This window comes from Equus przewalskii, chromosome 1, assembly GCF_037783145.1.
Source record: "Equus przewalskii isolate Varuska chromosome 1, EquPr2, whole genome shotgun sequence".
In the NCBI taxonomy this organism is placed as follows: domain Eukaryota; kingdom Metazoa; phylum Chordata; class Mammalia; order Perissodactyla; family Equidae; genus Equus; species Equus przewalskii.
In genome coordinates this window covers 133,368,836-133,391,800 of record NC_091831.1, presented here as the reverse complement: position 1 = coordinate 133,391,800, position 22,965 = coordinate 133,368,836, and the positions used below count along the sequence as shown (strand labels likewise).

General features: G+C 41.1%; 1 protein-coding gene, 1 long non-coding RNA gene and 1 other non-coding gene across 3 annotated transcripts in view; 2 read left to right on the top strand and 1 right to left on the bottom strand.

Annotated features, from left to right (window-relative positions):
- Window positions 1-2,070: 2,070 nt before the first annotated feature.
- Window positions 2,071-2,720, bottom strand: LOC139076492 (uncharacterized). Its single transcript, XR_011528184.1, has 2 exons — window positions 2,637-2,720; window positions 2,071-2,444 (listed from the first exon to the last, which is right to left on the bottom strand). It is a non-coding gene; the product is annotated as an uncharacterized lncRNA (long non-coding RNA).
- Window positions 2,721-2,765: 45 nt separating this feature from the next.
- Window positions 2,766-22,965, top strand: part of LIPC (lipase C, hepatic type) — a 161,053-nt gene continuing 140,853 nt past the window's right edge. Inside the window, exons 1-3 of the mRNA XM_070579029.1 lie at window positions 2,766-2,893; window positions 3,051-3,129; window positions 5,162-5,614. The gene's annotated coding sequence lies outside the window, so the exon portion shown is untranslated. The remainder of the gene's footprint in view (window positions 2,894-3,050; window positions 3,130-5,161; window positions 5,615-22,965) is intronic.
- On the top strand, window positions 3,455-3,560 carry LOC139078310 (U6 spliceosomal RNA). The gene has a single exon (XR_011531244.1). It is a non-coding gene; the product is annotated as a U6 spliceosomal RNA (small nuclear RNA).

Sequence of the window (22,965 nt, the reverse complement as noted above, 5' to 3'; positions counted from 1 at the left end):
GGCCCATGACCAGCTAAACTTTTCTGCATTGGGAAAGAATCTCAGGGAACACTTGTCCTTCATGTCCTTGGACAGCTATGGACCTTTTCCTACCTGTGACAAAAGCCTGTCCTCAACCGCCCCCTCAGAGATCTCTGCGCTCCCCCTCCTACACTTTTTTGGTAGGAAGGGTAAGGTATCAGTAAGGACATGTTCAGCTTCAAGCAACAGAAAACTAAAAATGACAATCAATAAAGACAAATAACAAGACACGTGAAAGCAGGCAATTCCAGAGTTGGCATCTTAGCTCAAAATTGTCATAAGAGAAAAAAAATATATTGTCCCGAAAAAACCTAGATCTTTCTTTCCTTCCACTCTACCATCCTTAGGCTTGCCACTTCCTGGCTGTAAAACAGCTGCTCCAGCTCTAGTCTTGCGTGCTCCCAGGACTCTGTCCAAAGGCAGATCCAGGTCACAGGACCGCGCAGCCACAGGGGAGCAGGGAAGGCAAGAATCTGGAATTTGCTACCTTCCTCACAGACGGGGGCACAAGGGGAAAAGGGGGAGTGGCTCCTGGATAGCCAATCAACAGCTTCTGCCACGGTAACTTTCTGATTCCTGATCAGGGTCAGCGCTGAAAACGAATTCCTCCTGAGCAGAAATACGGATCTCTTGATGCTCCCTATGGGTAGCTTTCTTAGTTTTCTATGGCTGCGTTATAAATAACCACAGGCTCAGCAGCTTTATTTTCTCACAGTCCTGCATGCCAGAAGTCGGGAAGGCCTGAGTGGGTTCTTTGCTTAGGTACTTACAAGGCTGGAATGAAGGTGGTAGCCAGGGCCGGAGGCCCTGAGGGAGAATTCACTTCCGGGCTCGTTGTTGGCAGAACGCAGTTCCCTGCTGTTGTAGGACTAAGATCTCAAGGGCCTTGCTGGCTGTTCACCAGGGTCGCTTTTAAGTCCAAGGCCACTCTCCATCCTTGCACGTGGCTCCCTCCATCGTCAACGCCAGCAAGGTGTGCTGAATCCTTACACTTCCAATCTCTCTGACTTTCCCTTCCGCCACCGGCCAAAGAAAACTCTGCTCTTAAGGGGACCGTGTGATTAGATTAAGCCCACCCAGGTACTCCGCCTTTTGCCATAACCACGGGTGTAAGACCAGAGGGTGAAGATCATGGGAGCCATCCGAACATTCTGCCTATCTCACTTTCCACTAAAAAGCAAAATCAGGGTTTATTCTTGGAGTTCAGGATAGGTCACCCTTATCCCAATCACAGCAGGGGCAGGAGGACTCCCAATCAAAACCAGGCTCAGCAACAACAAAACTGACGGAGAGAATGGCTGCTGGGTGGGAAACCAAGACTGGCTGATTTGATCAACTTTTTTTCTGTAAAACTGAGATATTCACCCTAATTTAGTTACACAGTGGAATACCATCAAGCAGGTGGATTTATACACACACACACACACATATATTTTATGAGAATATGGTGTGTAAGGACCACTGACCAAGACAAGGATTCCTGCTTCATTTAACTTTGCCGGTCCCCCCCCCCCCCGCTTATCCCCATCATCTCCTGAACCAGCAACGTGTTCGCCACGTGGACTCATGAAGAATGCTGACTGACAGGGAGTTTGATAGGGTTTTCTTATAAAACTATTGACTGTGGGTAGATTGCTCATGTTGATTTTTAACTGGTTTGTTTCTGTTATGCAAAGGGGAAGGACAAGGGTTTACTGCAAGAGGAGGCCCACCCCTCCGCACTGGTGCAGAGCAGAACCTAACGCTGCCCACCGTGTTTATGGTGAGCCTTTGCAGGCCTTTCCATGTCACATACCCTCGCCTCTAGGAGATGCCTCATTCCAACTGTTTCAATGCGTTGTTTTCTGTTTCACTGCCTTAAACTCAACGCAGACCACATGTGTATTTTATTTCAATCAGTTTTTCCTGCTTTATCACCTCTATTTGGATTTCACTTTGTTTTTCCTCCACCAAAAAGTCTAAAATCCCAAGTCAGCTGTCTCTGAGGAGATTATGTGTGTTTGCACAAGGACGTGGAGATCCTTAAGAACTACAAATTATCAACCAGGATCAGCTCAACGCCTTCCAGACTTCTTTGCTTTCATGGAGGCCTGTGTTTACCTTTATTTTAAGTGCCTTCAAGGCCCTTCTCTTGAAGCACCTTGCCTTACCAGGGGCTCCGCTCGTTTGTTCGCATTGCCTCCTTTACTCTGAAGAACCATCAATCAGTTTCTGAAACAAAGCAGCCTCTGTGCAGAATCAAAAGCCACCACATCGCCCCTGATGGCAAGAGGATGCAATGGGCATTGTTGTTGGTACACAGGCCTTCGTCTCTTTGAGCAGCACTTCTGTTTGAAATGAATGAGGCAGACATGAGTGGTGGCTTCAAAAGCGGCTACCCTCCTCTGGGCTCTTCTTGTTGAAAGTCCTGAGCAGCTCTGTTACTAGAAAGTAAAGAAAAGAAAAGGCAAATCTGAGGCAGGCTGCAGGTTTCCTACACAAGACACTCACACCTGGCCTCAGCCAGGCTGTGTGGCTGGACATTTGCCTTTACTTTGTAGATTTGTGTTTGCAAGGTTAACGTGAGAGAGGCTGTTTATTTTCTCCCAGTGATTATGCATAAAAATTACACATACTTCCCTCACCAAGAGCCCAGCTCAGAAGTATGACAGGCTCCTCTGTTGGCTTGTGCCTCTTAAGGGTGTCATTGCTGGTAGGAGTAGAGCTGCCATCACTATTGTTGCCATGGTTACGGCTTCTGGACCAGGGGATTGGCTGATCCTTGGCTCAGCTCTTCTACCCAGCTACCATCTCCTCTACAGCAAGAGGCCTCCTTCTTCCCTAGTCCACTTTGTATGTGGCTGGAATGTTAGAGAGCACATAGTTTTCCATGGTACTTCATGACCTTTCTTAGATTCTTAACGACCCTAATGTTGAATAGGACCTAAAGTCTTGGGCTAGTGGAAAAGTTAAAACAATGTTCAGGACTCGTATCGATGATCATCCTAATAATTGGTTTGAGCATCGTCACCTTCCTCTTTTATCTGCAGAGGGTTTGCAATGACTGCTTGAGAATTCAGAGCCAAATATCTGGCCCACAACTGGAAAGCGAAAAGGACAATGCACCAGGTAATTGATGTATAGCTTCATTCATGAATTCACCTTCTTTTTCCCACCCTACCTAAATTTATTTTTAATATGTCTTGCATTGTTTGTATCTTTAAAAAGTGCCTTAAATCCTTTTGAAGCAAGGCTAAATATAAAGAAAATATAAATATATTCCTCAGAAATCCATTGGATTTTTGCTATTAGGTTGGAAGAAAAAAGTACAAAGGTTTTTCTGTCCGGAAAGGGAAAATCACATAATGCAAAACTCCTGGAACACATTCTGTGTAAAAATCAAGTAGAATAATTTAAATGTATATTTTCTGTTGAAGAAAAAAATATATACGTGGTGCTCACTTCAGCAGCACATACACTAAAATTGGAACTATACCGAGAAGATGAGCATGGCCCTGCTAAAGAATGACACACAAATTCACGAAGCATTCCATATTTTTAGACGTTGTCAAAGGGTACAAAGTCCCAGATATAAGATAAATAAGATCTAGGGATCTAATGTCTAGCATGGTGACTATAATTAACAATTCTGTATAACATACTTGAAAGTTTTTAAGACAGTAGGTCTTGAATGTTATCACCATATACACAAAAAATCATAATTATGTGGAGAGATGGAGATATTAACTAACCTTATTGTGATAATCATTTTGCAATGTATACATGTATCTAATCATCATATTATATACCTTAAACTTACATATATGTCAATAATATCTCAATAAAGCTGGAGGGAAAAATACCTCAACTACAGAGGGGAAAAAAATATATATATATATACACATATGATTGGATTCAAGAAAACTGGAATTTCTGGTACAAGGGAGGGATAAGGACATGATACTCCTGGGCCAGCCTGGGGGGTGCAGCAGTTAAGTTTGCATGTTCCTCTTTGGTGGGTGGCCTGGGGTTCACCAATTCGGATCCCGGATGCAGACCTATGGAGCACTTGTCAAGCCATGCTGTGGCAGGTGTTCCACATAAAAAGCAGAGGAAGATGGGCACAGATGTTGGCTCAGGGCCAGTCCTCCTCAGCAAAAAAAAAAAAAAAAAAAAGAGGATTGGTGGCAAATGTTAGCTCAGGACTAATCTTCCTAAAAAACAAAAGGTGGGGCATGACACTCCCAATCTCAGGGAAGCCCCTAAATAATTAGGGGCCTGCTGTATGAAAGCCGCTAACATGTCTGTTCAAATGCCTGGGGTGGGCCACGGGGACATGTCATTACCATCAGGGAGGTGTTTAATGGGTTCTGGGAATCCCAGTTTCTTGCACACAGTAAAAGCTTTACAAATATATGCTGAATTAATGGAAAAGAGAAGTTAAAAAAAAAAAAAACATGATGCCTGTGTGCTAAATAAGTTCACAATCTTCAAATTAACTCAGGTAGAAGTGATTTAGCAGCACCCAGAAAAGTGGATGCTATAAAGGGTTTAGTCCTTTTAATCCTCTCAATAACGCTTTGAGGTAGATGTTTTTTATCTCCACTTTTTTTCAGATGAGGTGAAGGAAGGTTAAGTAATTTGTGCAGGACTAAATAATCAGTAAGTGAAAGACCCAGGATTTAAGCCCAGAGCCGTCTGATTCTAAAAACAGACTATCCCCTGGGTCTAATCGGATATTTCCCAAGCTTTTCTAACGTAAAGGACTCAGACTGGAGGCCCCACCTCAGACCCGCTGTGCCAGAATCTCAGGGAGGATCTTGGAAGCGTATGTTTAACAAGAGACGAGATGATGACTGTCGTCAGAGCAGCACTTGCTCTGTTGCATCAGGTGGGAAAGGAACCTGCACCTCCCCTGAGTGGTCAAATAGAAGCCACCAGAGATTTGACGCTCGTCCAACTGAAAATAGACCACGTCATTCTGGAGTTTATCACATCACAATATTATACAATATTTATTCTTCAGTTGGTAATAAAGCATTGTCTGATTTAAGGTTATCTGGATCCGAAAACACCAAGACCATTTTGAAAAGTTAAAAATGGGCTCTATTTTAAACCTCCGACTTTTTAGCTTTTCTCTCTGCCCCTCTTTGGTCCTCAGGAGCAGAGGCGACTAAGAATCAGTTTCGACTTCTCGCAGCTGTCATTGCAGCCAAGGTTCCAGTGGGTGCAGGGCTGGAAGGAGAACCACAGGCTAAGACTGGGTCCTCACATCTGGCTGCCCAGCAGACGGCTTTCACAGGATGAGCAAGTGACACGATCCGGGAAGTCGAAAATCCATCCTCGCTCCGTTTGTTTTTCTTAGTTTCAGTTTTTCCGTGCCTCCTAAGAAGAGCCGAGGCTGACTAGGTCTGCAGCTTCAATACCCATCAGGAGAGCAAACGGCTTCTCTGTACCACCCAAGCAATCAATTAAATGGAGAGCGAGGCAGCGATTCCTGACGTGGCAGAATTTTAAGTCCAGCTGTGAAACTCCACAGTGCGGCCAGAAGTAGACAGACAAGTTGAACCGAAACCTAAGGGGCGCTGGACCACTGCCTCTCAGCAATTTTATTGTAAGTTGTTCCCGCTGTCTCAGAGAGAAATTTGAGACGTGGTTAGAGAAAAGCATGCAGCTAATTACCCCCATTTTGAGCATAGATCTTTGTTTTAAGGGACTTGCTTTATAAGCGATTGCCAAGAACCTTGCTTTGAATGATATTTCCAGGCATGCTATTTTTAATAGCAAATAATGGCAGTTACATCTTACAAATAATAGTTTAATATGCTTCTATTCCTGAGTGTTCTTGATCTCATAAAATCTTAACAACAACTCTGTGAGGTTGGTACTCTTCTTAACGCGATATTACAGATGAGGAAACTGGGAGCTGCCTCACCGGGTACTTAAGTACCTTACAGGAAGCACACAGCTCGTAGCTGAGAGCCCAGCTCGTGTAGCTACACCGTCTGCATCCCAAAGGAGGCCGGAAACTAGGCCATTCATTTCTCAAAAGACAGATTCTCTTAGTGGATTAACACATAAGACCCAACAATATGTTTGTTTCTTAAAAATAGTTATTTATAACAAAAAGGTGCAGGAAAGCTAAAAATAAAAAGTTTTATTGAGGAAACTCATACAACAAAAAGAAAACAGTTGGTAAAGTTGATATCATATAAAAGAAATTTTGAAGTCACAAAGGTGGAGGGAGGGTACAAAGAGGTTCGTGATTATAATGAAAAATATAAAATCAACAGCGAAGCCATGGATTACCAAAGTTAGAAACGCAAAGAGAAAGAATAAATAAGAAACAACCAATTGTAATGGGAGGTGTTAATTCGTTATCAGGCTAAGACGAAAGTTAGACAATTTTAAAAATTAAATAGACAAACAAAAAATTTAGAAGACATTGAAGATGTGACAAAAACAGATATAAATTTGGAAAGTAACATAGAGGTTATGAATACTGTACAATTAATAAGTTAGAACCAGTAGACACACACTGAACTCAAAACAACATAGACTATACATTCTTTCAATGTATAGGGCATTGGTACATATATACTAACTCTCAACTAAGGCCCCAAAAATGAATTAAGAGGAAAACTACATAGATATATTTTCTCACCACTATGCGATAAAACTAAATGTTAATAATATAAGTAAAAACAATGAAAGGAGCCTTGGGCAAAATAGTGACCTAATCTATCACCTTGGAGGCAGAATGTCCAGGGTTTGGATTATAACTCCACCCCTTACTGCTGTGTGACCTAGGCAATTTACTGAACCTCTCTGAACTTTGGATTCTTCATCTAAAAATGAGGCTCTACTTTGCAAAGTTGTTATGAATATGAGCTATAAAGTCTGTAAAATAACATAATACTAAGACTTAAAAGAATGCTTAAACCAAATGTCATACAGGGTGATGCCATATTTTTAATGTACTCATATTTTATTTAACTGTAAAAAAAGTCCAGAAGTTTTGTTGATTGAAAGCAAAAGTCTAGAAAATATACATCTAAATACTAACAGTGGCTATCTCTATGCCCTGAGACTTCTGGTGATTTTTGTTAGTTTGCTTTATTTTTCTACTATGAATGTATAATAAGTGCTCAATAAAGCAATAATAAATATGAAAATGTGAACTTCTTTAGAACATAGTAGGAGATAAATATTAATTATAAAGTAATATTAATATTAATAAACAGTATATAATAATATTATATACTGTTGATAAATAGTAATATATTGAGTGCCCTGTGGGTGGGGGTGGTGGTTGCTGTACACATGCAGTCATTTCAGTTGTTGCCACTATCATCGTCGTTATCGTAAATTCTAAAACACTTTTGATGTCTCTCTGTCTCTCTATATACACATATATATTATAAATAAAATAAAATGTAAATTTGAATAAATTTTTAATTTAAATATAAATTATAAATTTAGATTATATAAATGTATTTACCTAAATATGAATATATATCATATACAGTATATATTATAGTATATATATGCTATCTGTAAGACAATATTGGGATGACTGACAATTTGAATATGCACTATGGAATTAGATAATCATGTTATCACTGTGATTATGATGAAGCATCAATAAGAAACTTTCCAATTTTCTCAACTATTAACTTTCCTTTTTTTAATAAGAGAAAAATGTCTATCTTAGGAAATATACTTTGAAATATTTAGGTATGTATGCATGTACATCTGCAACTTATTTTCAAATGGTTCAGAAAAAGCTTAATATGTAGAGAGAGAATGAATAAAGCAAGCAAGGAAAATATAAACTAATGATGAATCTGGGTAAAGGGTACAGGAGTTCTTCATACTAGTCTTTAACATTTCTATGAGCTTAAAATTAAATAAAAATAAAAATTTACAACAACAGACAAATAAATGGATGACAACTTCTAACAACAGCAGCAAAGTTTCTGTAAGCAACAGGGCCAAGTAGGAAATTAACAACCTGTGGAATGCTGTAAAACTGAAACCACCACCTAGCGACGTGAGAGGCGTGCGAACAAATCAGGGCCAGCGGTGAAGACGGGGTGCATTGTAGGAATACGAAATCAGTGAACTAAGCACTCGATTGAAAACCTTATAAAAAGAAGAGAGTCAACATAAGGCAAAATAGAAAATAATAAAGGTGAAGGACAGAAATAAATACACTGGAAAGCAAAAAATCAGAGGAAATAATAAATTTAAGTGCTCCTTCTCTAAAAAGTTTGGAAGATAGATTAAAACCCTTGGAAATATAATAAATAAAAGAAGAGGCATAAATCAACAAAGTTAAAAACAAGACTGGCAATTTAACAATTGATATAAAGGATTTTAAAATATAAATGATTGAAATGCACAATTTGTGATAATCAATTAGAAATGTTTAGCCAAATGGACAATAATACAAAATATAAAATAAATTCGCAAAACAAGATGTTGGAAACATGAAAATAATAATGAAGAAGGAAATTGAGAAAGTTATTAAGGAAATACCTCACCCACCAAAAGAAAATATGACCTAAACAAATTTACTGAACAGTATTTCTACATGTTCAAGAAACAGATTTTTCCATATTACGTCATCAGTCCCAAATCATGGAAAAACAAGACCCAACTGGTCCTAAGAGATAAGAATCATGCTCATCCACAAATCTGTGAAGAGCCACACACACAAAAACACATCATCTTAGGATGCCAAATGTGCACAAGTGCCAATTCCAATAAAAGTGGTTTGAAAACATGACAACCAGACTCAGGCACGTAGTAGATTGGTTGTTGGATAAATGAATATATGGGTATATGAGTGAAGAAATTAACGTGGTCAAGTAGCAACATCTACTAAGGCAGGAGTGGCTTGTGTGCACCATCTATTTGCTAACTTTTATTAATCACTTTATCCGGGTCAGGCCCAATGAGCATAGGCAGAAAAATCATTTTTAACTGAGCTTACAGAACACAGCTGAACAAAAGAGTGTGAAGGCCGATAAAGATAAATTCTAGGAATGCCGAAAGATTACGACAAATCATGGAACACCTTTTATCAAAGAATTGCTGATTTTTATTTATTTATTTATTGGTTTGTTTATTTTGGTGTGACTTAAAACAAAAACAGAAGAAAGGAAGACTCTAAGGATTGCAGAGTGACAGAATATACCATCCCAAAATATGCCACTTTGGCATAAGGACTCCTTTGAGCTAAAGGCACTTGAAAAACAGCAGGTGTGAGAAGAGCGTTCTAATCTCCCCTTTTCTTCCTCAATCAGGAGAAAAAGAGTCCCATGTGAAGGATGCCCTCCCAGCACCAGGGGAAAAGAAACATCCTTCAAGGAGGAATAAGCTGAGAGAATCCTGCACACACAGATCTTATTAAAATAATTCTTATCTGCCTTCAGCCTCCCTGCATAATTCATTACTTTTCCACAATTGCCTCTCTTTGCTCAACCCAGTATAAAAGCACGTAGGGTCTGCCATTGCTTTCGGTCTCCATTTCCTTATGAGGGACGCTGTGTCATGTAAAACTTATGCATGTTTGTCTGCTTTTCTCCTGTCAGTCTGTTTCAGGTCAGTTTAATTCTCTGGCGTGGCCAAAAAACCCTAAGAGGATAAGGGTAAAATGCTGCCTCCTCTACGGGATGCTCCTCAAGGCAGAGACTGAGGAATCTGACTACACGAAAATTTAAAACTCTATTCAGCAAAACACCACAGGCAATGGGAAAAGACAAAATGCAAATTGGGAGAGGATGTTTGCAACACGTATAACCACAAAGACTTAAAATCAGTAAGAAAAACACTAACGAACGAATAGAAAAATGGACAAAAGAACCATCAATTCATAGCAGAGGAAATTTGAATGACCAGTGGCACACATAAAAAGATGTTTGATCTCACCAGTAATCAGAAAAATGCAAATTAGAACAACGAGATACAATTTTACGTCCATCAAACTGGTGAAAATGGCATAATCTGACACTATCAAGTGCTGGTGATGACGTGGAAAAAATTGGAGAAACATTTGCATTTTGTGGATGATGTGTTCACTGGTGTAACCATTTTGGAGGATAAATTGTCAACATCCAGCAACACTGAAGACATGAATATTTCGCGTGCCAGCAATTTCACTTCCAGGAGTAAACTCTAGAAGCTCTCACTTGTGGACAGCCCAAGTGCATTGCAACATTGTTTATAACAGCAAAAAATAAACAAAGTAAACCACACAAACATTCTTCAACAGAAGAAATTGTAAATACTCCTGCAATGGGACCATTCATAGCAGTTTTATCAACAGAGATAAATCTCGAAAATATAATGCTGAGTGAGAAAAAAAGTTGCAGATAAATAAATCAAGTATAAAAATTTGTAAGCATACAAAATAATGTTACAGATTTTATAGCTACCTATATAGCTACCTATATACGTTGCAAACATATACACAGATGAGAATGATCTCTCTCATTCTGAGTACCAGACTCAGGATCGGGTGGCCTATGAGAGGGAAAAATGAAAAGAGACACACAGATATCCAGGTAGTCCATGTTTTAACAAAAGAAAAGAAAATGTTAGGATTTGATAGATCTGAGTAGCAGAGTGGTATTCATAAATATTCATTATGCTATGTGTTTGAAATCACTAAAATTTTCTTAAATGAGCACCCAATTTTAAAAATATATCAAAAATACAAAAATATATAAACTAGTATATAAAATATATAAAAATCATTAATATATAATTCATAAAGAAAATATCAGTCAAGATAGTGGTGGTGGTAAATTCAACTTTAACTCACTAAAAAAAAAGTTTAAAAATACATATACCATTTGGCTTATCAATTTAGCATGAAATTGTGAAAATGTTAATAGCTAATGTTAACAATGGGAAAGGATGGGATGGAAGGGGAGAGCACACCCATTCACTATTGATGGGAACATAAAATGATACAAATTTACTTAATTTAGCAGGATATATGAAAAGGTAAAATATATATGTACCCAGATTTTTTTTTATTGAGTTAATGATAGGTTACAATCTTGTGAAATTTCAGTTGTACATTAATGTTTGTCAGTCATGTTGTAGGTGCACCACTTCACCCTTTGTGCCCACCTCCCACCCCACCTTTCCCCTGGTATCCACTAAACTGTTCTTAGTCCATAATTTTAAATTCCTCATATGAGTGGAGTCATACACAGATTATCCTTCTCTCGCTGGCTTATTTCACTTAACATAATTCCCTCAAGGTCCATCCATGTTATTGCAAATGGAATGATTTTGTTCTGTTTTGCAGCTGAGTAGTATTCCATTGTATATATGTACCACATCTTCTTTATCCATTCGTCAGTTGCTGGGCACTTAGGTTGCTTCCATGTCTTGGCTATTGTAAATAATGCTGCAATAAACATTGGGGTGCATAGGACTTTTGGGATTGCTGACTTCAAGCTCTTTGGATAAATACCCAGTAGTGGGATGGCTGGATCGTATGGTAGTTCTATTTTTAATTTTTTGAGGAATCTCCATACTGTTTTCCATAGTGGCTGCACCAGTTTGCATTCCCACCAGCAGTGTATGAGGGTTCCTTTTTCTCCGCAACCTCTCCAACATTTGTTACTATTAGATTTAGATATTTTTGTCATTCTAACGGGTGTAAGGTGATATCTTAGTGTAGTTTTGATTTGCATTTCCCTGATGATCAGCGATGATGAGCATCTTTTCATGTGCCTATTGGCCATCAGTTATCTTCTTTGGAGAAATGTCTGTTCATGTCTCCAGCCCATTTTTTGATTGGGTTGTTTGATGTTTTGTGGTTGAGTTGCGAGAGTTCTTTATATATTATGGATATTAAGCCTTTGTCCGATATATGACTTGCAAATATTTTTTCCCAGTTAGTGGGTTGTGTTTTTGTTTGAATCCTGTTTTCATTTGCCTTGAAGAAGCTCTTTAGTCTGATGAAGTCCCATTTGTTTATTCTTTCTATTGTTTCCCTTCTCTGAGAAGGCATGGTGCCCGAAAAGATCCTTTTAATACTGATGTCAAAGAGTGTACTGCCTACGTTTTCTTCCAGAAGCCTTATCGTTTCAGGTCTCACCTTTAGGTCTTTGATCCATTTTGAGTTTATTTTGGTGAATGGTGAAAAAGAATGGTCAATTTTCATTCTTTTACATGTGGCTTTCCAGTTTTCCCAGCACCATTTGTTGAAAAGACTTTCTTTTCTCCATTGTATGCCCTCAGCTCCTTTGTCGAAGATAAGCTGTCCATAGATGTGTGGTTTTATTTCTGGGCTCTCAATTCTGTTCCATTGATCTGTGCACCTGTTTTTGTACCAGTGCCATGCTGTTTTGATTACTATAGCTTTGTAGTATGTTTTGAAGTCAGGGATTGTGATGCCTCCTGTTTTGTTCTTTTTTCTCAGGATTGCTTTAGAAATTCGGGGTCTTTTGTTGCCCCATATGAATTTTAGGATTCTTTGTTCTAATTCTGTAAAGAATATCATTGGGATTCTGATTGGGATGGCGTTGAATCTGTGGATTGCTTTAGGTAGAACGGACATTTTAACTATGTTTATTCTTCTAATCCACGTACATGGAATGTCTTTCCATCTCCTTATGTCGTCATCCAATTCTCTCAGAAAGGCCTTGTAATTTTCATTATATAGGTCCTTCACTTCCTTAGTTAAATTTACCCCAAGGTATTTTATTCTTCTTGTTGCGATTGTGAATGGTATTGTTGTACCCAGATTTTTAACCTTTGCCTCAGCAATTCTACTTTAGGAAATTTATGCAAAGGAAGTGATCAGAAATGTGGACCAAGGGACTGTCCCCATGGCGTAGTGGTTAAATTTGGAGCATTCCACATTGGCAGCCCTGGTTTGTGGGTTCAGATCCCAGGTGCAGACCTACACCACTCGTCAGCCATTCTGTGGCAGCAACCCACTTATGAAGTGGAGGAAGATTGGCACAGATGTTAGCTCAGACTTATCTTCCTCAAGCAAAAAAAAGAGGAAGATTGGCAATAGATGTTAGCTCAGGGCTAATCTTCCTCAGCAAAAAAAAAAGAGAGAGAGAGAGAGAGAAACGTGGACGAAGATTCATGCTTAAGTATGTTTATAGTAGCACTGTTCATAGTAGTGATATCTTAGACATTAAAGTTAATAAAAAACAATAGGAAATTAAGTTAATTACGGTATATCTATAGAATGCAATACTCTATAGCTGTTTCAAATAATATTTTAAAAGAATATTTAATACCGCTGAAATACATCATTAAATATTGTTAAGACAGGTTATTAATGAGTTTATATAGTATGTTTACAGTTGTATTTTTAAACATAAATATATAGACAGGAAAAATAATTTGGAGGTATCCACATCCAAACATCAACAGTGGTTATCTTGGAATGGTGAAATTAAGGGTCTTCTCCACCACGTTTTTTTTTTTTTTTTTTGCTCTTCATTTTCTTATTTTTCAATAATAAACATTTATTGATTTTATAATAGAAAAAGATATTAAAAATAAAACATTTCACTAAAATAAGCTTTGGTTGATTAAAGATCCAAATATAAAATCTAATTATGGAAGAACTTGCAGAAAATTGAAAAAACTGTTTATCACCTCTCTGGGGGAATTTTAACTTTCTCAGCTTTGAAGCGATTTAAATGATTGCACTATAAAAATTAGCATTACTAAAGATTTTTTAAAAGAGGGAATATATTTCTATCAACCATTACAAAGAATTAAGATCTATCATAAATAGCTAATTCAAATTTGTAAAATAAATGTCAAGATCCCAAAAGATCAATAGGTAAAACACAGGACCGTTCCCATAAGGGAAATACAATTAGTAGACAAACAGAATGTAAAAATGTGAATTCTCACTAGAAATCAAAGAAATGTAAATGAAAGCAGTCTGAAGATGACAATTTACATGTTCTAAAGGAACCAAAAAAAACACACAAAAGAATGAATGCTAATATCCAGTGATAGTGAAACTGCCCAGAAATTGACCTATACCTTTCATTTACAACCATAGGGTTCCCACCCTTTAGGAGGGAATGTTACTACTAAGAATTAATGCTCAAGAAATAATTTGGCAAAAGCAGAATGGTCCCTCCCAACTTCCTGACTTCTGAATGTTGGCACTCCCAGGGCTCAACCTTGGACGCCTCCTCTCTCCCATCCGCGTGCACTCATCAGAGGATCTCACCCACAAACCCAGACCTCTCCCTTGGGTGCCCAGGGAGACAGCAGACCAGAGCTGAGATTTCCCTGCGGGTGGGCGTGAGGGGGATCCTGACGGCAGTGCAAGGGCTCTGAATTCAGTCAAAGGGGCGTTGAAGACAAGAGAGGCCAGCCAAGAGAGTCAGAGAGAAGCCTAAAAGCAAGCGTCCTCATCATATTATGTAATCCTTTACATTAATAACCAAACGTCCCAGGCTCTATCCTCTAGGGAGTATCTGTGAGGTCCCCAGGAATTCCCCAATTGCAGTAGCCCTCAGCTTGACCTCAGTTACCAGCTTTCAACTGCCCTCGACCCCCACCTCCGAAGTCTCAGGGAATTATTTTTGTAAGGCAGTCCACTCATGTTTTGGCCCCATCGATGATGCTTCCAACCCACTTAAGGTGGGCACCTCAGCATTCCCTCCATGCCTTCTAGGAGAGCTCTCCCCTGCTGGGAACCAGGCCTTTCCCTCTGCGGGTGGCTGCTGGCCACCCCGGGCCCTTGGAGCTGCAAAGTGTATAGATCCTGTTCTGAGGTCAGGAAGCAGAACTGCATGGGCCCCCAAGCCTCACAAGATCCCTCTGTTCCACGAACACACACGTCCACTTGACATCCCAGTCTGGAGTCTCTACGTCACATGAGTCCTTTTATTGCTTAAGGATCTTGGGACATTAACCATCTCTTCATTCTCATGACTTCTTGAGGTCAGACTCACAGGTTTCATTGTCCCCACTGTGAGGTCATGACTTACCCCAGCAGAACCAGGTTCACACCCAGATCTTCTGCCCTCAAATCCATGTCTCTCTCCCATGGCACCCAGTTTGGCCAAGAGTGGGTATTGCTACACATATTAACAGCCTACTATTTTCTTTCTTGCTTTTCTATTGCCTGTGAAAAACGGACAAGGGAAGTTACTTTTCTATCAAGAGCTAAAACAAGCAGTTTTGCTCTGAGATGATATGATAGCAAAAAGAAGGAGTCCCCAGAGGCCAGGAGCCCTGTGTAAATCTGACTGTGCTCTCCTTCCAGCTCTAAGATCCCAATTACACACCTGCTGACCTCTGAGATCTAATCATGCTGTTTCCTAAGGCATTGAAAGGATGGTCCGCTCTCCCGAGTCCTCTGCGTAGCCTGACAGTCCGATTAGGTGATAGGAATAGAATTGTGGAGTGAAAAATGGCTCTCTCCAGGGTATCACTCCGGGGGCCATAAATTTAAAGGAAGCCTAGACACAGCAATATTTTCGTCCTCCCATCCCTGAACTTTGTCTGGAGGAAAGCTCCTTCCGCAGCCTGGCTCACTCAGCAAACACTTGCCCGTGTGCCTTCTCCTCCCTGCAGATCACAGGCTGGTCCGGAGAGGGGAGAGTGCCTGTGGGTTCACCTGAATGATGTGCAGTTTCTCAAGGCATGAGGACTGAAACTGGGGCTGCTGAGGTTACATCCACTCAGGCCTCCTGACCCCGAGACATCCAGGAATTCCTGCTTGGGGTTGAAGAGATCCCCCTTCCACCTGACCCTATGGGAAAAAATAAACTTTCCAAAGGCGGGTTTGCACCGACTACTCTGGGCAGAACTGTGTGGACAATGTTCTCTGGTGTCCAGTACATGCGGCCCCCCAGGGGCACAGACTCTCTGGCCCTTGGACAGGACCCCTGGGGCATGAGGAGTGAGACCGGGGATAGACTCACCAGCGAGTTCCTAGTCCTGACGCCAGTGAGTCACCTCTCCAGGCGGTGGGGTTCTGTCCCCAGCTACCCTGGAGGTACCCTGGGGGCCTTTCCAACTCTACAGCCTGTTTTCTTGGCCATTAGCCTGAGAAAAGGAACCATGTTTTATTAACTTAAATTCAGAGTTAGCTAGTCTAAGACAGGTGATGGAAATTATTCAAAAAACAAGAAAGCAAATATTTTTTGGAGAGTGCTTTGTTTTTTAAATAGAATGGAATTCATAACAACTTTTACAGTTAATTCCAAAATCAAGGACAGGAAGCATGAATCCTATCTATACTTTTTTTCAAGACCACTATAAATAGTTCTTCTATTCTTTATTATAGTCAGTTAAATGGGCAGAAAAAGGAAAGGAACCTGTAAGGGACGGGAGAAATGAAAAGCACGATGAAAGATGGTAATCAATAAAAATAATAATAGCTAACATGTGTGGTGCTGGGCACTGGGCTAAGCACAGCTCAAGGATTTTTCTCATTTATTCTTCCCCCAAACCCTGTGAGGCAAATAGTAGTACTGTCCCAATTTGAGGGTGGGGAAACTGAGGCACAAAGATTTTAAATAATTTGCCCTCTAATGGGGCTAAAAAGGGAGAATCCAGCTTGGAAATCCAGTTCCCTGTTATCACAAAGCCTCTGCTCTAGGGACAAAGATACTGAAGGAGACAGCCTCTCCTCCGGAAGGGACCTTATCCTGTGATCTTTAGAATTCTGTCGCTGAATACTTCCTTTGTCATTTCTTAAGGATAGGACTTACAGGGGATCTTCTGTGCTTCAGTGGAAAACTATGCATTGTGTACACACAGCACGGCCTTCCTGGGTTATCTGATTCTAGCCTTCACTGCCCTGAGGCATCTTACAACTCTGTACACTGTAGATAACTAACAGCCAAGCAAGACGCAAATTCTGCCCTGTCCTGTAGAAGTTCCATGGACCTCCCTCCCACACTGTGGAAGAAGCTAATTGTGCTTCCATTTGCACCCTCATTTCAACATTTTTTTTTATCCATACGAATTTGTGGGGATTTTTGGCTTCTCCTTTGAACTGGTTATAACACTCTTACCAGTTGCCTCATTAATGAGTTAAAATAAAATGTTTACCATATGTTCATTTTTATATCTGAATGACAGTCATGATTTTACCTTTTAAAACAAATTATTTCTTAACAGAAGTATCAAAGCATCTCAAAACATCTCAGTGTTGCTTCCTGGAAGACCCAGGCATGATCTCACCCAATGGTTTCAGGAGGACCGGATGAGCAATGGTGGTGTGTAAAGGACGTCACTCATAGCACAGCCTCGCCCTGACAATTTCCTGTCAAACGGTGTTCTGTCCACGACAAAGCTTCGTGGGCAAAAGTCCAGTCCCCTATTTGGGCTGGTCTTTATTTACTGTTGATTGGAGAAAATTAATCTGTACATAAATTATACAATTCTATCCCACCATAATGTCTCCATCACTTCTATCCTGTGCTACATTTCATGGGCTATTTCAAGGCTATCTTCGTTAAATAGCTGAGGAAAGCCTTGAGAACATTTGTTTTTAAAATAATAATACAATAAACACATGACCTATGTCCTTATCTGCAGTACAAGAGCACAACACAACTCCATTTGTTTTCATCTAAGAGACACGAAGATCTCACAGCCAATTCCTGTGACACTTGGCCAAACTACTTTTTGTTGTGTGGGCTTTGGAGTTACACAAACATAATTCAAATCTTATTCCATCACTTTCTAGAATGTGGGTGTGGGCAACTCAGTAACCTCAGTTTTCTTCTCTGTACAAAGGGAATAATCATACCTGTGCCATAAGATTATTCCTGAGGTTTCAGTGAGGTGTTCACTGCCACGTGGAGGCTGGTGTCTTTGGGAGGTGGCCCCTGAACTGTTGACCCCTGACTTCTAGGCCTGTCTAGGAATCAATGACTAACCACATCAGCAAGATCCCCTGTCAGTAGGAAAGTTATGAGTCATTGGCAGCACTTGAAGCAGATCACTGGGAACTGTTCCTGATTTCTTGCAGCCAAGGACTTCATTTGCCAACCCCAGAAAGCTTTTATGAGATGAGTATCTGACGTGGTGTGAATACCAGCTGCTGCAAAGAGGCTCAGGCCATTTCCACTTGAGCAATGCCCCAGCCCTGCTAATATCCAGGGTGAGGACAGTGCCCCTGGGTATCCCATAGTCAGAAGCACTGGGACCCAGAGAAAGAAAGCTAGCGTGACACCTTGCCAAACTGTGCCCATGCTTTTCTGCAATCAGCCAGTTTAGTTCATGGCTTGGTTGGGATCTCTGAGGAGACCAGCATTATCACCCCTCACCAAGCCCAACCAACGCTCCAAGCAGCTGGAGGATGCAGGCAGAGTCTAGTCCACACCTGCCCCCTTTCCCACAGAGGAGAAAACCCTTGGCAAAGTATAAGGAGCCAGCCATGTTCCATGTCTACCTGGCTATCAAAACCAACTTAAATCTTTACTTCCTTTTACCTCCAAGCATAATGCAAACAGAGGAAAAAAGACTTTCCTTTCTACTGAAACTATTAAAATCATAAAATGAACTATTGTATCTGGTCACAAAAAGACTGTTCTGGTATTTGGTTTTTTGTTTGTTTGCTTTCTTAACTGTTCCACAAACCAGCAGCTGAAATTCTGATGGGGAGAGTAAGTGGGCCAGCACAGATCAGGCAACATAAAAATAAGTGCAGAAAGTGATCTCAACTCTTTGCTCCCTAGCTACTAGCTTTTCACTTTAGACTCTGGGAATGAGAGAGCATCAGAGCTTACAGGGACCTAGACGTCCTTCTGTCCAATCTGCATTGATTAGACACTTGACCTTGGACAAGGAATCTCGGAGCCTCAGTTTTCTCACCTGCTAAATGGCAGAAGTAATTCCTACCTCATTTGTTATAAAAATCAAATGAGCTCTGATTGGACCAGGAGTTTTTATAAGCACTTTCCATGTGATAATGTTTGACCTCATAATTACATTTCACAGATGAGAACATTGAGGCTGAGAAAGGGTACATAATTTGCCCAAGATCACACAACTAGTCACAGGCAGAGCCGATGCACAGGTTAATCTGCAAAGGTTACTCGATGCAGGCGTGATGATCTTGGATGAATAACCACCTGCTTGAAAGGCTTGAAACCCTTCATTCCTTCTCATAGTCTAAGACGTTGTCTGCGATCTTGCTTTCAGCTTTCATTTGTTTACTGATCGTTAAAAAAAAAAATAGATAAGGACAAGTTTAAACTCCAAGTCAACAGCTTTCCAAAGGAGGACATGGTCCTAGCCAACTCAAATTAAAGAAATGTCCCTACTTGCTTTTGCCATATCCTCCCAGGGTATGATAATATCCATACAGATCAATCGACGACTCAATAAACGCTTGATCATTGCCCGGTGGCAGCCTGGTCCCAAGCAGAAGTAAAAGAGGGTAGTTATTTTCCAATGACATGATCCTGAAAGTTCATAAATTTCATCTTGGAAGTGGAAGAGGGTGGAGGGGTAGGAAGGAAAGCCCAGTGCAGTTCTGAGGAGAACCAGATACGTAGGGACCAAGGGCTTGTTGTTAAGAAAACTGACCCTGGACTCACATGGCCCTGATCTCCCCTCTCCTCAGCCTTTTACGGCTAAGATATGGTTTTGTCCCAGTCTTAACCTCAACTGTAAAATGAGGGAAATATTAGTACCAATCCAAAAGCTATTGTTTCAATTACTCTTTTCTTCGGACTCCACCAAGAGGCTGCTGTTCTCAGGTATACCCAGTTTCTGAAGATGAAAGCAAGAAAATCTGATTCTGAATATAACACCTTGTTTCTCTGATCAGTGAACTTCACCTTGATCCCTGGATTCTCCCTCCTGGGACTTGCTCTCTTTATCTCTGTAAAATATTTATTTCTTTTCTTCCAATTAATTTCCTTATCAACATGACGCTAAAGGAAAAGGTTACATTCAGGTCATCAAATGCCAATCTCTTAAAATCTCTATTTCTTCAAGGAGCTCTTCAAATTAAAAAGAGTAAGAACTGGGTAACTTTTAAGAATCTCATTACAAAACCCTTATTGTTTTCAACCGAGGATTGCAGATGAGAGACACCACAGGGCTCTCCTACCATGGGTGGTGCTGATGACTCTGCTGGAGGCCCCAGCCTCCAGGAGGCACAGGCCTGCCTCCTTTTCATCTCATGGGATCTGAAGGGTTCACCATAAGCTGCTGGGCTTTCATGGGTATCAAAATCACAAAAAGACCCCACTAATGGATTTATTGACTGTTCTGATGTATTGATGGAGTCAATTACATAATAGGTCATGAAGGCCTGGAGCCATTCTATCCATCTACAGCGAAGGCATACATATCTTTTTAATGGAGGGCCTTTATCAGTTTAAAAAAATTTGAGCCCCCCCCAAAATATTTACTTGCTTATAAGTTATATAACATGAATATATTACATAGTACTATATACAAACAATAGAGTATGAATATATTATAAACACTATATACACACTAACAAAATTTTCTAAAGTGATGTCTTCGTTCATTCCATCTGCAATAACAGAATACCATAGACTGAGTGGCTTATAAACAACAGAAATTTATTTCTCACAGTTCTGGAGGCTGAGAAGTCTAAGATCAAGGTGTCAAGGTGTCTGGTGAGAGCCCCCATTCTCATAGATGGCCGTCTTCTCATTCTAACCTTGCACAGCAAAAGGGGCCAGGGATTTGTCTGGGGTCCCTCTTATAAGGGACCTGTTCACGGGGGCTCCGCCTTCATGCTGTAATCACCTCCCAAAGACCCCACCTCCTAATCCCATCACCTTGGGAGGTAGGTTTCAACATATGAATTTTAGCCGGGCACAAACATTCAGCTAATAGCAGATGATAGAAGAAAGATCAGAAAGGTCTATGATTTTCTTCTTGTCCCTCAGTAGATTCCTCAAGCACTGCTCTGAGGCAATGGTTCTCCAACTTCATGTGGCCAAGAATAACATGGAGAATTTGTTTAGCATGAAGGTTCTCCAGGCCCCAGCCCTAGAAGTTTCAATTCAGTCGTTCTTGGAATGGACGCATAACTTGCCCTTTTCATGAGCTCTTTGGCTGACTCTGATTCCAGCGCTCAGTCAGATTTTGGAACCACTGGCCCAGACCCTTCTCACTTCCTACCCTTCTCATTTTTTGCTAAAATTTTATGACCGTGGTCCTGCTGTTACCTACCTCCTGGACACCCTCTTGATCCCCTAGGTGAATTAAAAACAGTAAAAATAATAATAGCCGCCATTTCTTACTTCCCACTTGCCAGGACGTCTAAGGGCTTTACCCCTTTTCATCGCCTCCCTTGACCCGTAGGCATCCTTAGTCCCACTACACAGATGGAGAAAACTAAAGTTCAGGACACTAATGTCTTGCCCAAGGCCACCCAACTAGTAGGTGACAGTGATTTGAACTTTGGAATCTGTCTGATTACAAAGCCTGGCCCCTTGAACACTAAGCATATTGCCTCCAAAATAAGTCGCTGTAATTTATTGAACCTCTTCTATGAACCAGGCAATTGGCTGGGCACTTCACGTACAAATCTCTAACACTCATGACTTACCTGTGTCTGCAGAGGTGCAAATCTCAGTTCACAAATTCTGATTTGCAAGAAATGTCTATATTCCCATGTGAGCTACTGACTGCAAAGTCCTATTTTCCAGGCCCTCTTGGATTCCTTCCTCCCACTCCCACCACTACTTATGCCGCAGTTCTGGATCAGATACAATACCCAGGCCTGGGGTTGGCGGTGAGCACCTGGCTCTCTGTCATCTGTCCACCTAGGTGAACACTGAGGGGATGGTCTTCCCCTTCTACATGACCCGTCACATCAGAGGTTCAATGCTGCTCCCACCCCCCGCCAAGCACGGGAGCATCTTTTGCCCACCTGCTGACACACACACAGCCACTTCCTCTCTAGGTTCCTACCACCTTCCAGCAGAGTTTCTGGGAAGGAAGGGACTGTCCCCTCTGCATTCAGACCCACAGACAAATCTCCCCCTGCCCCACCCACCTGCAGAGCCCAAGAGACTCTCTTTCTAGTGATGGGAGGGTAGGGGTGCTCCTTCTCGCTTCATTCACATCCCTTTAAAACGTTTTTTGTTTGTCTTGTTGGTTAAAATTCCCTTGCCCTAGGTCCTAAGTTTTTGGACGACAGAAGATTTGTAGATTTCTCTCTACTTTGCCTTTTGTAAGTGGGAAGGAGAGCAAGGGGGAAATGTTGGGAGAAAAATATTAAGTTGATACATCAAATATTATCGCCAGCCATGTTATCCCTTTTTATAGGTGAGGAGATGGAACTCATTAACGTTAAGTAACATTTTACACAACTAGTAGACTGTAGACCCAGGATCCTCAGGCTCTGGAAACCTCATTCTCTGCAAAGTCGTCCCCTCTTCCCTCCCAGGAGCCTCCCTGGTCAGCTCCGAGGGAACACAAGAGAGCTTGTGCATTAAAACCAGCACAGGAAGGCCATGGGACAGGCAGACAGAGGCTGGGCAGAGGCGGAAGCAGACACTCCCCCCGCCCCTCTCACAAAAGGGAACACACCTCATTCCTCTTTATCCCATCCAGGAGAGCCTCACGGAACTTGAGTGGCATGAGATGGTAGTAGAGGAATTTTTGGTGAGGCAAGTGAGAACTTAGAAGAGCTGGAACAACTTTGAAGGCCTCTTCCTCTGTAGAAGGTGGTAAGAAAGTGCACTCTGCAGAAATCGTGGGGTTGGGGGAAATAGTGTTCCAGAGGCACTCAGATTCGCTGTTGAGTGAATCTGCAAAGTGAGGTAGGGATTCCTTACTGGCAGTACCCGAGAAGAAGAGATGAGGTGGACCCAGGGAAAGCAACCCGAGGTGGACAGTCAGGCTGGTTTTAGGTTCTAGCTTTACGGGAAAAGAGAAGTAAAGTGGAAGCTTCTGCTTAACAGTACAAGATAGGATGGAGACAGCCAGGGAGCA